At 41.6% G+C, this 16,124-nt stretch overlaps 1 protein-coding gene across 11 annotated transcripts in view; it reads left to right on the forward strand.

Annotated features, from left to right (window-relative positions):
* Positions 1-16,124, forward strand: part of LRRC3B (leucine rich repeat containing 3B) — a 45,107-nt gene that overhangs the window by 16,485 nt on the left and 12,498 nt on the right. For 3 of the 11 annotated variants that reach the window (XM_071429385.1, XM_071429387.1, XM_071429388.1), the window contains 2 exons: positions 1,382-1,448; positions 5,102-5,232. The exons of 4 other annotated variants lie outside the window; for them this stretch is intronic. The gene's annotated coding sequence lies outside the window, so the exon portion shown is untranslated. The remainder of the gene's footprint in view (positions 1-1,381; positions 1,449-5,101; positions 5,233-16,124) is intronic. 4 more of the 11 variants (XM_071429391.1, XM_071429395.1, XM_071429386.1 and 1 more) reach the window with 2 other exon arrangements.

The following is a 16,124-nucleotide window of genomic DNA, read 5'->3' on the forward strand; positions in this document are numbered from 1 at the left end:
GGCAACTTACCTGAGCTGGTGAATAGCTCCTAACCAGAAAGGTCACAAAATTGTGAGAGGTAGATCTCTTACAGTTTTCTGACTCACAGACTACAGTTAATTGTCCATCAGAAGACATTATAAAGCCTTTCAGCATGTGTATATATCCTATCTCTCTCTGCTCCTGCCTTTTTACAATCAAGAGTGAAGCAGCTGTAATTCTAGAGAAGGTAGGAGGGCATAAAGTTTATGTAGCAGAAACACATCTATTTTACAGAAAATGTCCCACTTAAATTTTAGGGTTCTACCTAAACAGTTTGAACAGTTGCCAGACACACTCCCAAGCTTGTAGGGTATTGCACAGAAATCATGATTGTACTCCTTTGCAGAATTCAAGATAACCTGTAGCACTCATAGTAGTCTGATGGCAAATAGGGGCACACAGATCTGGACAGCAAAACAAAGTGAAAGGAAAGAGTTGATAGGAACAAAGAGTAGGGGGAAAAATTAATGCACAGAAGCAGAGGGGTGAAATTAGTGAAGGAAATACAGGAATTAAAATACAAAGTGTTGGGTGAGAAAAGCAGCTCACCAGCAGTCACTCGCTAGGTGAGAACATTGTATGTTCAGGAGGATACTAAAGCAGACCTTCCCCAAAGATTTGTGAATCCTCCAGGTGAAGGACCTTGGGATGAACAAGGAGACCCTTTGCTTCCTAAAGTATTACAAGTTAGGTAACTGAGGCAGAGGAATTTTCTAATAGTATCTGGAAAAGAAGATATTAGAAATTAAGGTCTTGATGACAGGAGTATGTCAAATTAATGCATGATGTATTTTTGGAATTATACAATGTGTCATAAGCCAATTTTGTTCCAGGGGAAATGTGACATCTTCTCCCTTGTGAGTGAGGTTTCCAAAGGGCTGAAAAGCAAGGAAAATGGAAAGGAAAAAGCGAAGTTGTCAGGTGGAGGAGAAAAGCATCGCCTGTGGTATTTAAATTGTATAAATTGGTGTTGATGTATCCTGCTCCTCAACCCCTTCTGATAGCTCTGTGTGTTTCTATCTGTGACTGCTACACCTGTTTTCCATTTTCAGTCTGTTTCAGGACAGTAAATTTTACCTTGCCCTGTGAAGCCAGTCATATCCTTTTACACAGCAGTGACTTCCCAGGAAGCAGAAACATGAGTCTGTACTGTTGCCATGAAATACATGCTGTGCCTCACAGCAGATCTGTTTCTTCACTGACAAAAATGTGTGCAATAGGATTTTGCTGGGCTGCTGAAAACATTTGAGCTGCAGTTTTACATACTGTATTCTTGTTTCTTCTTCTTTCAGGATCTGGACTGTTTAGAAAGAAAATGTAGAGTTAACATCTGCAATCTGATGTGTTCTTTCTTTTCAGAAAAAATACTGTTTCTGGCATTCATGTTGGGAGAGAGGAGCCATCCTTTCCAAGACTTTCAGTATAGGTATGAAAATGTTCAAAGAGCTGACAGTTAGTAATTATTATTCATTGGTGCTACTTTGCTTCTAGTACAGTGAACATATTTTTGAAGTAGAATTAAATCCAAGTCTCTCCAGGGGCTGTTGGTATTTTGCTAACGCTAAATTAAAGCGTGCCATGTGCTGTGCACTAGAGGTGGTCAGTGGTGGCTTGACAGAACTTAATTGTGTGTGTGGCAGGGGTGCTCTGAGTCACTGCGTGGTAGGTGTGATGCAGCTGCAGTCTGGTGGGAAGTCACAGCCCCTTGTGTTTTCATGAACAGGAAGGAGACATTCCCAAGCTGCTTTCCATCCTGCCTGCAGGTTAGGTGGTCCAGCTCCTGGCGTGGTTATCATGCACAGCCAATTTTTATTCCTTCTGCTCATCACTTATCCCATTGCTTTTTCAACTCCCAAGGTGTAAATACTTAAAATGAGAAATAAGCTAATTAGAAGCCATGAAATAGAGATGGAAGCTGAGCTTCCTTAAAAAATCAGTAAGTGAAGAAGCAGGTCCGGATTGGAGAAGAAGGGATGTAGTCTTTATAATCTTCAAATTTATCATCCTATTAAGCTGTTGAATCATGTGTTTGGATTTATCAATATAAAAATTTAGTAGTATTCCATCCTTGGGACATTCTAGTATGTGTTGGAAGTTTTTAAATGGCACTGCCCTGTTTTGAGCACTCATCCTCTTAATACATTTTTGGTATCGCTTTCCTTGATGAGGTCCTCACCCTTCTCAGCCAGACACTTGGAGCATGTTCACCGTCCCTAGATGATGCAGTCAGTGCTCAGGATGTTGCAGCATGACTGGGCTGAAGTGTTAGTGGGGAGAGAGCCACCACAATTTAAACTTGTGAATGGTGCACCTGAGCCAGCAGAGTCACTGTGTGGGGAAGTTTCCTGAAGAGCTGAGCTGAAGGCCTTACTCCCAGGCTCTCCTTCTTCCCACTCTCTTTTCCTTCTGTCAGTGAGGGCTGAACCAGCTCAGGCAGTCATGCACTGGGTGTGGGTAAGGTTCCCTGGAGATGGTAGATATGATCTCTGTAGAGCATGCAGGAGCTAAAGGGAAATTAATGGGATGTAATGCTCAGGTGCAGGTGAAGGATGGGGGGGGAAATCCCCCTGATGTGTATTGCACCCTCGGTGATCCTCAGTGCTGCCTTGGAGCAGAGAAGGAGAAGGAGCTGTGGCTGAAGCTCACTGCTGTGGCTGGTTAAGTGGAGACAGAGCAGAAGACTTCAGGAGAGCAAAACATCTGAAGATTCACAGGACTAGCGTGATATTTGGGAATTGGTGTGTGGAATGGTGGCATTTTGTCAATTTGTTTTGTAATCTGTGATGACAGTAAACTGAATATTGAACAGCTTAAATCTAAGCAACTGTCATTTCATGCTTTGGTGAAGAGGGAGTGGGTGAGTGAGATAGTAGGGGTAAATTGTTAATAGGAGTGAAACCAATATGTGCAGCTTTCTCTGAACCTGCCCACCTCTTTTTTTTTTGGTGTAATATTGAGCAGCTGGGGCTGTGCTATCTCAGCTTACCATCACTAATCAGGCTATAGATCTCTGGGGACATGCTTTCCTCTCAGTTGCTGTGGTAGAAGTCTAAGCTTATTACCTAGATTACTTGCATATAGACCAGCAAAATCACATAAACAGATTTTGAGCCTTTTTTGTCAGTGTGGTTCATGAGACATACTCTCATTTTTTGAGTGCTCTTTGTTCAGTCAGAGAAGAAACCACTTGTACTCTAAATGAGAGAGCATTTGCACTATTGCTTTTTTTTTTCTTCTTTGTGTAAAATTGTATTGCTTTTAGTAGAACTAAAATTAATAGAGTTCACTGGAAATTAAATTATTCACTTTGTTTAAAAATGACATAGTCCATAGTTTTCATAGTCCTTAGTCTTCATGCCTGCCTGTAAAAACACCAGACACAAACCTGACCAACTTAGTTACGAAGTGTTTGCTGCTGTAATTGAATTTCTTCAGCTATTTCAAGCATTTTTCAGGGAGACTTTCCCCTTCCTTGAATTCCATAGGGCTTTTATCTTAAGTATCCCACTGGTGACTCTATATGTATTTTTTAATGCTGTGTTAGGTAGGTCTGTTTATGAGTTGCTGTTCTAGACTGCTCTCTCCAGAGATGTAATTTAGAACTGGTGTTTCATTCAGTACTATGCTTACCTTGGTCCGAATCTACAATTTTGTCTGTTCCTTAACTTTCAGACCGATGACTCATTCCTTTGCTTCATGGGACTGCTGCATGTGATCTTATCCCACTCTGAGATGAGCTTTGGAAATGAGCTAACAAGAAATGTTTACAGCATTCAGCATAAATCACAATTCCACAGAGAAACTTAAGGGGAAAAAAATGAAAAAAAACAGTTTCCTATAACTTGGAGATGAATCTATACCTAAGGGACTCCTTGTTTTCTCCCAGGTAGCAAGTGACAGGACCAGAGAAGATGGCCTCATTACACCAGGGGAGGTTTAGACTGGATATTAGGAAAATGTTCTTCACTGAAGTGGTGTTCTAGGCATTGGAACAGACTGCCAGGGAAGTGGTGGAATCACCATCTCTGGAAGTGTTCAGAAGACGTGGATGTGGCACTTGTGGACATGCTTTAGTGATGGACATGGATGTGGCCAGGTTAATGGTTGGACTCAATGATCTTAGAGGTCTTTTCCAACTTCAGTGATTCTGTGATTTTAAACCATTTTAACTATCTGTTTCATATGACTCCCTTGAGTCTTGGTATATGCAAGAAGATGCTCTCTGCCCCTTTACTAACCTTCATGAGAAGGTGTGCAGAAGCAGATTGGTGCTTCCATTCAGGAATGGGGTGTAGCAAAACCACCTGTGGGAATCCATGTGAAAGAAGAAATCTTAGTGAGATGTCCATTGTATTTGCAGGCATTTTCTTTAGAAGAGCAGTTCCCTGCATGCCATGTCCCCGCATGACTTAGCAGCATCCTGTAGGTGTGAATGCCTGTCTCTGCAGAGCAGGATATGCAAAAGATGAGGGGATGGGTGGTGGAGGTAGACATGGTGACTAACTCTTTATTCCTGGAAGTGCACCCTCCGTGTGGAGGACGGCATTAAGTGTGTCCCAGATAGGCTTCTCACACTGCGTCATTGCTGGGGATTAAGCCATTTTCCCCAAGGATTCTGTACTTGGCAAAAAGCTCTGCAGGAAGTGCTAGTGTGCCTCCAGATTTAAACATATCAGCACTTGCATAATAGGTTTATTCTTTATTATCCACCTTTATTTTCTGTTCTGTGGCACGGTCTTCAGATACTGCACATGATGATTTTGCTCCTGCTGCCATGTGGTCCTACCACATGGTGAAGGAAGGATGTCCACACTTGCATTATTTACTGTTCCAGAATCCAAGAGTTTTACATTGTTGCTTCACTTTGCTTTCTTCCTAGTATTTCTTCTGGTAGTTTTATTTTTATTTTTAAAAAAATCAAACATTAAGGCTAGTGATTGTTGCCACAAAACTGGTTGTTCTTATTTCCAACTAAAAGACAATTAGTGAACTCCAACTGAAAGAATTATCAGGGTGTAATTTTGCCTTTTTTGAGGAGGCAGAGGGAATTCACTTACATCAATCTTTCTGTTTTGCTAGGTCTGTGAAGACCACAAGGCTTCACTTCTCTAGGTGATTCTAACATGTTCATGCTGATTTTGAATGATAAGGGGAAATTTGCAGTGAAGACTTGTCATGAAATTTGAGGAGTGAGTACCTTTATGCTCAAGGTAAATGAATAATTTTTTTCTGTATTTAGGTACAAGTCCCAGCCATCCCTCTTGCTGATGGTATCCTTTAGAACTAACCTGGGTTATTGTATGTGCAGAGTGCAAACTGTGAAATGATACCAGGCAATGTTTTTGTGGTTATCTGTTTGTAAGGGGTGTCACGGTAGCTAAGGGCAGTGTAGAGTTTACACTCAGCATGTTCAACTTGTCTTCCAAAGGCTGTATTCACACCCCTTTGTAGCCAGCCACCTGGAACCTCTTTTCACCTGCTAAGTGTTTCTTGTGGCCATTTGGAAGGTCTGCATGACTACAGTCCATAAGATCTTTCTTCATCCTGGCAAACCATGTTTGCACAAGTTAGTAGCTAGGTGGTAAGGGTCAAAGCTAGGATTTCTCAAAAGTCTGTGTATTGGGTTCCTTCAGAGCACAGGAAAAATGTGAAAGAGGAGCATGGACTAATTCTGTTTAACAGCTTGTGCAAAATATATGTAGGAGTGTAAAGAAGAAACTGTCACTACTGAATCTCAGAAGAAGTAAATGTAAGAAAAATGTTTAGAATTCAGGGAAGAAGGAGAAAATAGTGTGCACAGATATAATGTGAAGCATCAAGTTCTTGTTCAAAAAAGAAAGCCATTCAAAGGCCATTTGGGAAATCTGAGTAGTTTTCAGTGGGCATATTCTGTTGTATCTTGCTACCAGTTAACAAGTCTCCAAGTTTTTGGTGCATGTCATAGCTTTGGCACATACCACTGCAGCTTGCTGACTAAGGCTAGTGAAATTTGTTTTTACTGAGGATGGGTATCCTCACAGAACATGCATAAAGAGTTTGGCTGATTTATTCTTCACCTTTTGAGAGAGCTAAAATGTTCATTACAAACAGCTTGTAAAATAGCAAAGAGCATTTTGTTGTTAGTGTTATGTGAACATAAATTTTCTGTGTGATTTTATATGAAGCAAACAGAAAAAAGCACAGCAGTTTACCCCACGTATTTGGCTTCTATCAGTATAGAAAAATATTTGCTTAAATGGATGTGACTTCCGTTTGGTGTTATAAGGGAAAATATGTTTATACTTCACTTCTATTTGCCATACTGTTTAATCTTGCTTACTTTATGTAGCCATGCTTAAATATACCATATTATATAGTATTTTTATGAATTATCTGGGCATTTGAATTTCCTCTGCATGGCCCTTTTCCACCACGAGAAAAGCAGTGAGCAGTGGTTTTCAGTACTCAAAATTAATGACTGTGGGCAAGTATGTGGTAGGCTCCTTTTTATTAGGCTTAGTACCTAAGGGAGCTTCTCTTCATTGTAAAACAGTAGTAGAAATTAAACTTGTTGTCTTGAAGTGTAAAACCAAATTGTTCAAGGCATTTAAGAGGAATTTTTCTGCTATCAGTGCTATTACTACATGAATTTCAAAAGTATTTCTGTTTCTGTTACTGTGAACTTGAAAATTCAGGTGGTAGTTGATTTTTTTTTTTCCCAAGGCAGGAACTGCATGATCCTGTAGGTCCTTTGCTTACATGTGGAGGTTATCCTTAAGGATGACTCCCTCGGTGGCTTTGGAAAAAGTCTGGTCAAGCAGAGGTGCCCCCCTTCTCACCTCCAGATTATCTGGACCTGTAGAGGTATTGGGCAGAGATGGCCTTGCTTCTGCAGTGTCTTCTGGTGCTTGAGCTTTCCTGCAGAGCTCGGACTCCTGGGGAGCTCTGGGATTTCTGGGTTAAGCAAATAGCCTGATAGAGGGTTTGGATCATGCCAGGAGATGAAAACAGCCGTGCTGGATCTGCTGGAAGATAGCAAGAGAAAGCCACACAGAATCCCTGAGCGAATGCAGTGACAGACACCAAGCACACCCGAGGGCTCTTAGTTTGGCAAGCTGAGGGCAGCATTAAAAAGCCTTTTTTCCTTTTAAGGCTACAAATCCCAACAGGAAGCTTCAGGGAAAACCTTGGTGGCTTGTTCCTGCAGAGTTGTTTTTTTCTTTCTCTTGGCAAATGTCATATCCCTGTAGAGGGTTGTGAATTGGCCTCAGATGTTCTAAGAGAGTATTGTAAATGAAGGATGGAAAAATGTATTTCCTATTACAATCCATTTGACTGACAAAATTAATAACAAAAGTTGGAATTTTAGAAAGCTTGTTCAGTGGTCTTGTTTCATTTTGAAGCTTTCTAGCTACACTTGGAGGATTATCTTCTGTAATTTGTGTACAGAAAACAGAATGAAAGTTTCCCCTTGTTTTCTTGCCAGCTTGAATGTCATTTTGGTGCTCAAAAGCATTAAAAAAAACCACTCAAACTTCTTATTTTCACTCTGTTTGGTTTCTTTAAGAGCAGTGTTTTTAAAACAGCTTGTATGAGAGTAGGCACCTAAGTTGGTGTTTGATGCATTGAATTCAGTTAATCACTTAATTGGTCCATTAGGTTCTTAGGAATTTATTTACCTAAATAAATTGACTGTGTGTGACTTGTTATCATTTAAAAAACTTATCCTTTCAAGAGTTTACAGATAAGTTTATGCATATTTACTGGGGATATTGTCATGCTATCAATTCAGTAATTCAATTTGTTGACTTCAGTTACAAAAATGAATAAACATTTGCAGTTTTGGTCCTTTGTTTTTGGATGCTGGTGTGAGTTAAAAAAGAAGAATACTATTTTGATTTAGAGTCACAGAGCAACATAGTAATTGTGTCTCTTCAGTGTTAGTTGGCTAATATAACTGTTTCTCAGGAAGCACTGTTCTTGTGGAAAGGAACTTCATTTCAATTAATGCTTTACACCATGTTCCTTTCAAATAGTGTTTTTAAAAGAGAACATCTGTAATTGAATCTGCTTACTGTAGTCATAGTGGAAACTGTACTCAGTGGTAAGATATTTCATAAAATCTGAGTGATAGAAAACATCTTCAGCCAAGTTCTTGTTTGGAATATGTGTTTATAACTAACTGTGTTGCAAGTGAAGAACCCCATGAATTGCATCTCTTCTTTTCAGACCACACAGGTTGTACAGTCTTGTGTAACACAAAGAGGAAATAAAAATGTGCATCTGTAGGAGTTAAGCATTATGCCGCAAAACCTAGAATTACCTCTGTCTTAAGTTCTGCTGCTTTTGAGTATTTTCCTCTTGAACTGTAGTTCTTTCAGCTGTTCTGTTTAACTTGATTGGAAGTAATCATGGAATGTCTGAGGCTGCAAAGAATATCTGGAGATTACTTAGTCCACTGCTTAAGCATGTTGCTCAGAACTATGTCCACCAGGCTTGGATGGAGATGCCACAACCTCTCTCAATAACCTGTTCCAGATGTGACCACCCCCACAGTAGGGAGAGGGAAAAAAGAAAAATAAAATATTTTCTTGCTTTCAGATGGAGTTCCTTGTATTTCAGTTTGTGCCCATTGCCTCCTTTTGCTGGGCACAACTGGGAAGAGCCTGTCTTCATTATTGTCTCCCATCAGTTGTTTATACATACTGATGAGACCTGCCCTGAGCCTTCTCCAAGCTGAACAGTCCTTGGAATCTCAGCCTCTCATACATCAGATCTTCCAGTTCTTTTATCACCTTTGTGGCCTTTGCTGACTTGTTTCAGTCCATGTTTTGCACAAACCAGGAAGCCCAGGACTAACAGCTCTGTGCAGGTGTCTCACCAGGGCTGAGTGGAGGGGGAGGAGCATCCTTAACCTGCTGGTGATGCTCTTTCTAAAGCAGCCCATGATGCTGTTACCCACCTTTCTGTGAGGGCACACACTTTGTGTCTGTCAGGACCCTGATGTTGCTCTCTGCAAGCCTGCTTTCCAGCTGATCAGGCCCCAGCATGTAGTGATGCATGGAGCTAACCAGACCCAGGTGCAGAACTCACCTTTGTTGAGCTGTATGAGGTTCCTGCCAGCATGTTCTCCAGCCAGTCCAGGTCCTTCTGGATGGCAGCACACCCACCTGGTGCATCAACTGCTCCTCCCTGGTTTTATCATCAAGCAGCTTGCTGGAGATTCTCTCCCACCCTCCAGGTTTGTTGTGAAAATGTTAAATGATGTTGGTCCCAGTACTGAACCCTGGAGTGCTCCACTAGTGATGGGCCTCTTGCTGGACTTCATGCTGCTGTGCACAGCCTTTTGAGCCAAGCAGTTCAGCCAGTGTTCTCTCCACCTCACCATTTCCATGTTTAGTCTGTACTTCATCAGTGTGTCAATGAGGATGTTACGGGAGACAGCATCAAAAGCTCTGCTGAAGTCAAGATAAATTAACATCCACTTCTTTCTCATCTCAGCAGGCATCTCATTGCAGAAAACTATCAGGTTGTTCAGATGTGATTTCTGCCTTCATAAATCTATGCTGACTATTCCCAGTCATTTAATTTTACTCCATATGTTAAGGTAATTGTTCCCAGATTTACTTGCTGATCACCTCCCCAGGGTTGGAGGTGAAACTGGCCTGCCTAGTTTATGGGATCCTCTTTCTTGAAAATAGGACTGGCTTTCATGCAGTCCTCAAGAAATTCATCTGATCCCTATGATCTTTGAAAGATCGTTTAGAGTAGCCTCCTGTGAACTTCAGTCAGCTCCCTCAGCACTCATGGATGCATCCCCCCTGGATCCATGGGCTTGTGTATGTCCAGTGTGGTTAAATGTCCCTTCACTGGATCCTTCTCTGCTGACAACAAGCCTTTATGGCTCCAGATTCTCTCACTGGGCCCTGGATTTTCTGAGCATAGAATATTGAAGGAAGAAGTACCTTTTCAATTGACAGTCTTTTTCCTAGTAGTCTGTCTTTCCAGAGACAGAGATTCACTTAATGTGCTTTAGACACAAACCAGTCCTGTGCAGAGTGCATGTATTAAAAAAATTTAGAGTCTGTTGATAGACCTGTATTTAAATTAAGCTATTAATGTCTTTCCATGATTACACTAAAAAAGAACTCTGCACAAAGCAGTATGAAGGTGCAAGTTTTTCCTGTGTGCTTCTTTCCTGTGTTGGCTTGGCTGAGTGCTGACTGTGCAGAGATGTGTAACAGGAGTGACTACAGACAGTGCAGCGATTTCAGAGGTGGTTTTCATGTGTCAGAACAACAAGGGGAATTAGTCTGCAGTCACATTCATGTTGCCATCAAGAGCTGTCGTCCATGCCTGAACAAGGTTGTTTTAAGCCTGCAGGGGTGTAACAGTCCCAATCTACAAGTGTTTATGTGCAGTTGTCAAATGGGGAGAAAGAAGGAGGAAAAAAAAAGTGAAGCTTTTATTTCCAGCTCAGCAGGAACCTGACAGCTCCTGAGCTCAGCAGGACCAGAAAATGCTGCTTCTTGGGTGAAGCCATCAGCCTAAGGCAGGATTTTGGCTTCTGCCTTCTTCTGCCAAGCCCGGCAGCAGTCTGGGCTAACGGGTGCAAAGCACAGATCACCCCTTGGCTGCTGAGCATGTGCCACTGATGGGGATCAGAGGTTGGTCAGCCCTGCCCTCCAGAGAGACACGGGGCATCCACACTGAATGCAGTGAGAGCTGAGGAGCCACTCGTCCTCAAGCAGTGTTCATTTACCTTTCCAGCATGGCTCCACCAGATTTAAGTTCATCGTAACTTTTTAAAAGCCTTTCCCTTTCTTAGATTCCAGAAACAGCCAGTGACTCTCAGAGGGTTGCACAGCACTTAGGACTCAGCCTAGCAGCACATGGAGATCTGCCAGGGTTGCTCCTCCTCCTGCATGGAAGCAAGAATGGCTGTGCATGGCAATTGTGGCACTGCCTCAAAATTAGTGGGAGGCTAGAAGTGTTGCAGTAATTATTCCCAAGAGTAGTTGTACCAACTTCTGGGCTGCTTTCTGCTGGCACTGCTACATAAAAAAAGGTTGTTTATTTTCCTCAGCATATCTGCTGCTGTCATCACATCTTGTGAAGTCAGAATTGCAGTGTGTGTGTCTGTTCATGGTGGACTGTTCACAACATAGCCCACATCAGGTGTCTCCTGTGAAAACACATTGCAGGACCTCACCACAACCATCTGAGCTTCTGCTTCAGATCATTGCTCAGCTCCTGAGTGTGAGCCCAGCCAAGCAGCATTCAGTGGGGCCACCTTGTTCACAAAGAGCTGCAACCTTTAGTGCACCAGAGAATCACCTTCTCTTTGTTTTGAAGAGAGCTGACTGAGAGCTCCAGAAGGAGGAACTGATAAAGTACCATATTTTTAGAAAGACAGAAAAATACCAGCATAGTTTAAATTTTGTATTTTGGTTGAAGTTTTTCATGTTGTATAATGTTTTTAATTTTTCCAAAAATTTTTGAAATTCATATTTAATAAAAAAAAACATGTATATTCCAGTAACACTAAATATCCATTAAAATTTTAGTAGCAATATTGATATGGGTGCTATGAAAAATGCAGCAGAAATAAGAAACTTCTTAACTGAAGGAATGCCACTGTATAGGAAAAGATATTATTTTTTTTCCTCTTTGTTAAACTTCAGGCCATGTTCTGTTTTAATGAGTAAAGGTAGGGTGTAGCATTTTGCCTGGGAAATACTTGGGTAACTTAAAATAAAATATGTACTAACATCTTATAATTATGAGTCTTTTTTCCTCTCATTTTACTACTAAAATTTATTCTAAGAGAAGCCTAGCTATTTATTTTGTTATTAATAAATGATTGCCTTACTAAGGCAGATGTTAAAGTCATTGATGGAGAACTAATAATTCATTCTTAATGGAGCTTTTTGTACAGCCATTAAAGTAACTTTATAATATGAAATGATGATGTGGTGGGTTAGTATGGTAGATGAACTTGGAAGACACCTCCTGGATTGATGGTTGACTTGCCCATTCCTCCCTGTTTGCAGAGGTTGCTGCATTTTTATGTGCAACTTTGAAGAATTCTAGAGGGGCTATTTGCAAAATGACAGTTTTTTGGTGGAAAGAGAAAGGAGAGGTTGAATATATTAATCAAAAGGAAAGCAGACCCATCATAGGAGCTTTTTGGGGCTGTTGAGGCTCATTCCCCAAGGAGCCATGGGCTTGCCAGCCTGCAGTCCCCTTGCTTGCCATGGTGCAGTCATGTGGTGGCTGGTAACACACACTGGTAACCATAGCTGTGGTTGTCTCCCTTTTGTGTTCTGGGGACACTTTTGAGCTCAGAGCACTGTGAGAGCCCTGGTGGTGCAATAACATGTGGCTGTTACCACTGTGAGCACCCTACTGCTGCTCACATATCATGGATCAGTGTGAAGACAGGTTGACAGCACTATATTGACTGAAGTTTAACACTGGGCTGCTCCTCGGGCTAGCAATGGTTTTAAATGTAGGATTGCAAGGATGGGCTCTCCTTGCAGCTGGAAGAGATGGAAGATTTGTCATTTTCAGAAAGCATCCTTTTGGGGTGCATGCAAACTGTTCCTGGACCAGAACGAGTGACACTGAAAAGTGTATGGCACCACTTCATTACAGAAGCTTAATCTGTTTTAATGTGCTTGAACTAGTCTGTGGGGAGGAGTCTGTGAACTGTCCAGTGGGGAAGGGCAGGATGGAACTGGAGGATACCTTTGCCAGACTGAAAGCAAGAAGGGAAGCAGTCAGAAGTGCAGCTGTGCTCAGATCTGAACCAGCTTATGAAGATGGCTGCATGTTGCTGCAGAACTGTGGCACTGCATCTATGGCAACTAAAGAAAGAAGAATTAGTAAGATAATGTTTCCCATGATGGTAAGCACAAGGAAAAAGATTTGAAAATGCTGCTCTCAAGTGATACAGTTTAGTTTACTTGTTGTTGTAGTGTTCTTCATAGTACATAACCTGGGACTCAACAGTGTTGTTTAGGCCATTTGGATTTTTTTGTATGTCCTGGACTCCTGACCTGTATTCAGATGTGGGAATTGAATGCATAAGAGGTAAAGGTGCCTTTGAAAAAAGGCAGACAGTTAATAGGGTGCTTTTCATTATTGACTCTCATTGCGAAGGTGTGTAAATATGGGCAAAACTGGTTTTCCCACCATACTAGTGTATCTCTGTCTATTTTATTAGTCAATAGAATGCTGCTGCTGCTGCTGCTGGGCTGTTTCATGGTTTGTCATGTAGCTCCCAGAAAGATGGTATAATTTATAGAACTTGTTAAGGCTTGGCAGTTTCACTGGGCTCCAGGCTGTAAGTAGTTCACCCATGGGCTGGTGAGCCAGTGTGGTCTCTCATGTGAAACTCTCACATCTGGCTTCCTCCCTTCATGGTGCCTGCGCAGACCTGAGATTAACTCCTACTTCTCTTTATTCTTCGCTATTCCTGCAATTCCACAGGCTTTTCTGTCAGCCTTAAACTTTCCTGTAGATAACACTATTCTTCTAGCCTCTATCTTTTTTTCCTTGAATTAGTAGTCCTCTCTGTGAGACAAAGATTTTTCTTTGTAGCTGGGCCATCTCTCTAGGTGTCCCTGAATCATAATATTTGCTTCTGACAGAGGAAAAAAAACTGGGTGAGTTGCTTTGAACTCACATGCTTTTATTTGGGCCAAACAAAAGAGCAAACGAAAGAAACAAAAAAGAGGCAAGTGATAAATAAACAGATGAAAATGTCTTAATTTCAAAAGAATATCCATTATTTATTTGTTTTGCCATTATATTTCATTATTTCTCCATTACATTTTTTTTGAAGAAATTGTTTCAGGAGAGGAAATAGAAGTCTCATTTTACCAACCACTGCCCAGACCATTTTGGGAAAGTGTAACACAAGGGATGCTTACTGGCAGATAAAGCCACCATCATAGTTGTGCTGAGCACACCTCACTGAGAGTAGCTGTTGCTTCAGGAGCTCGAGGAGAAGCAGGCAAGAAGGAGGGTGTATGTGTGCCATGTGCCAGGCACAGATTCCCCTTGCTTTGATTTGACTTTTATACATCTTAGTAGAAATGAGTGGGTTAGTGACTGGGCAGGGATCGCAGGTGACACGCTGGGGCTTGGCATACCAAGGAAAACCTGAGGCCATTTGGACTCCTGTACTGAGTGAAGAAATTCAGCTTTATGGCTCTCCTGGAGTCTGACTGAAATAAGACTGGTAGTAAACAACTTATGTGCTAATAGCAGGGTGCCTTAGCGTGCAGGTGGTTTGGAACAGAAGTGAGTGCCTTTAAGCATTGTTTTATGGTGTTGTGCGTTTCAGACTGAAAAATGGCCACAAGCTTTATTGCTTCAATATTAACACTTTTTCATTACTCTCTCCCTCCCCCCTCCTGCAAACTGCTGCATTCATCTATTACAGTGACTCTTGTTTCCCCTTCACCTGGCGTTTTTCACAGCATGGGGGACGTGGGTGGCAGGAGGGGCAGCTGAGGACACCATGGACCTCGTCTGTTGCCAAGTGCAGCCAAAGCCCAGGCTTGGCTGGATAACCTGTTGAGGTACCTTGCAGAGCCCTCAACGATGACAACATCCCTCCTGCCATTTCTGCTGGTTTCCAGTGCCCTGCAAGGGCACTGCACCTCTTAGGAGACCTTTTCCCATTAGGTTTTTCCATCCTCCCTCCTGCTCCTTAATGGCAGGGGCTTCTCACTGCAGATGTTGTTATCCATCCTTTCCCAACCCTTGCAATCAGCTGTTTTCACTGCACTTGCCACTGAGGGCTGTGTGCCAGGATGTTTTAAAATTGGGAAACAAGCAGCCTTGATTCACAGGATTGAATTTGCCCTGTTTTCCTCTGAAATGTGGAGAAATGGTGTTAAATTTTTTTTAAAATCCTATTCTTATATTCTCTTTCCCATTCCAAGTGTGTCAAGTTAAGTTTATCTCAGTGCCAGTGCCAACAGTAACCAGAGTTAAATTAGCCTTCCTGTTTGCTCTGCTTGGGTTTCACTTTTCAACAAGCCTTAGTAAAATTAATTGTGCCCCACATGTCTTTAAATTTCATTATCATGACCTAACTTAATTTGCTATAAATTATTTCTACCTGAGCTTCTTCAGCTGTGAACTTGCAGCCTCAAGTGTCTTGCTTATTGGATCATTGCCCAGCTAATCAAGATTTTTTTTTCCTTCACAACTCCTGCTTTTTGTATCACCTAGGTCTGCCAAAGTCAACTTGGCTGTATAACCTCAGAGGTTATACAGAGGGGACACACAAAGAGCTGATACATTCTTGTCTTTAAAATAAGAGTTTTATTGAACCAAGTTCCTGTTGTGCTCTAGTGTTGCTGATAAAGACCTCTTTTCCTTTAGCGAAAATGTGACCTCAAGGGTTTGTTCTCTTCTTGGAGGTAGCCATTGCAACACTTCATTTTGGCTCTTCCTTCCTTTTGTTTTCTCCTTGGGAAAAACGACTAACTGGAAGATCTCTGCACACTCGGTGTCAAGCAGCTGTGCCTTGCTTTTGTTTTTTGCACAGCTAGGTTCCATGTCTATTAAAGACTGGTGCTTATTTCCACTGAGAAAAGCAGATTTTTTTTTTTCTTAGAGCTGTTCCTTTCATTTAGCAGTTGGCGATAACTTTTATTTCAGTGTGGTGAATGTCGAAGGCTCTCTTGCCCCTTACCAGCTGATGAGCTGCAAACAGGCTAAAGATTTTTGCTGAGTAATGGTCAGAGAACCAACCCTTAAAGGATTTCAGCCTGCAACGTCAAGTTGTAATAATGACTTGCTATCATTTTATGTCCTCAGAAGAGACACTTAATACAGCAAGTTTTATTATGACTTTGGAGAAGTCCTACTATATGGTTAAAAAAAAAAATAAAAATTACCTGACTTCCTGAGAAGCCTTGGGGATGCTCCAGAGCACTTCTTTCAAAATGAAAACATGCTGATTGTTGCTTAGGTGTAACACATGTAATTAGAACTGTTCATTAATGGCAGCTGGGGGCCTGATGTAACTCACCAGCAGATTAAAAAATAGCCAGTTTGTTTAACTTTCATTTGGAGAAGGTGGTAACATAGAACTCTTGAT

This window comes from Agelaius tricolor, unplaced genomic scaffold (assembly GCF_023055355.1).
Source record: "Agelaius tricolor isolate 1412-34295 unplaced genomic scaffold, bAgeTri1.0.p SCAF_6, whole genome shotgun sequence".
In the NCBI taxonomy this organism is placed as follows: domain Eukaryota; kingdom Metazoa; phylum Chordata; class Aves; order Passeriformes; family Icteridae; genus Agelaius; species Agelaius tricolor.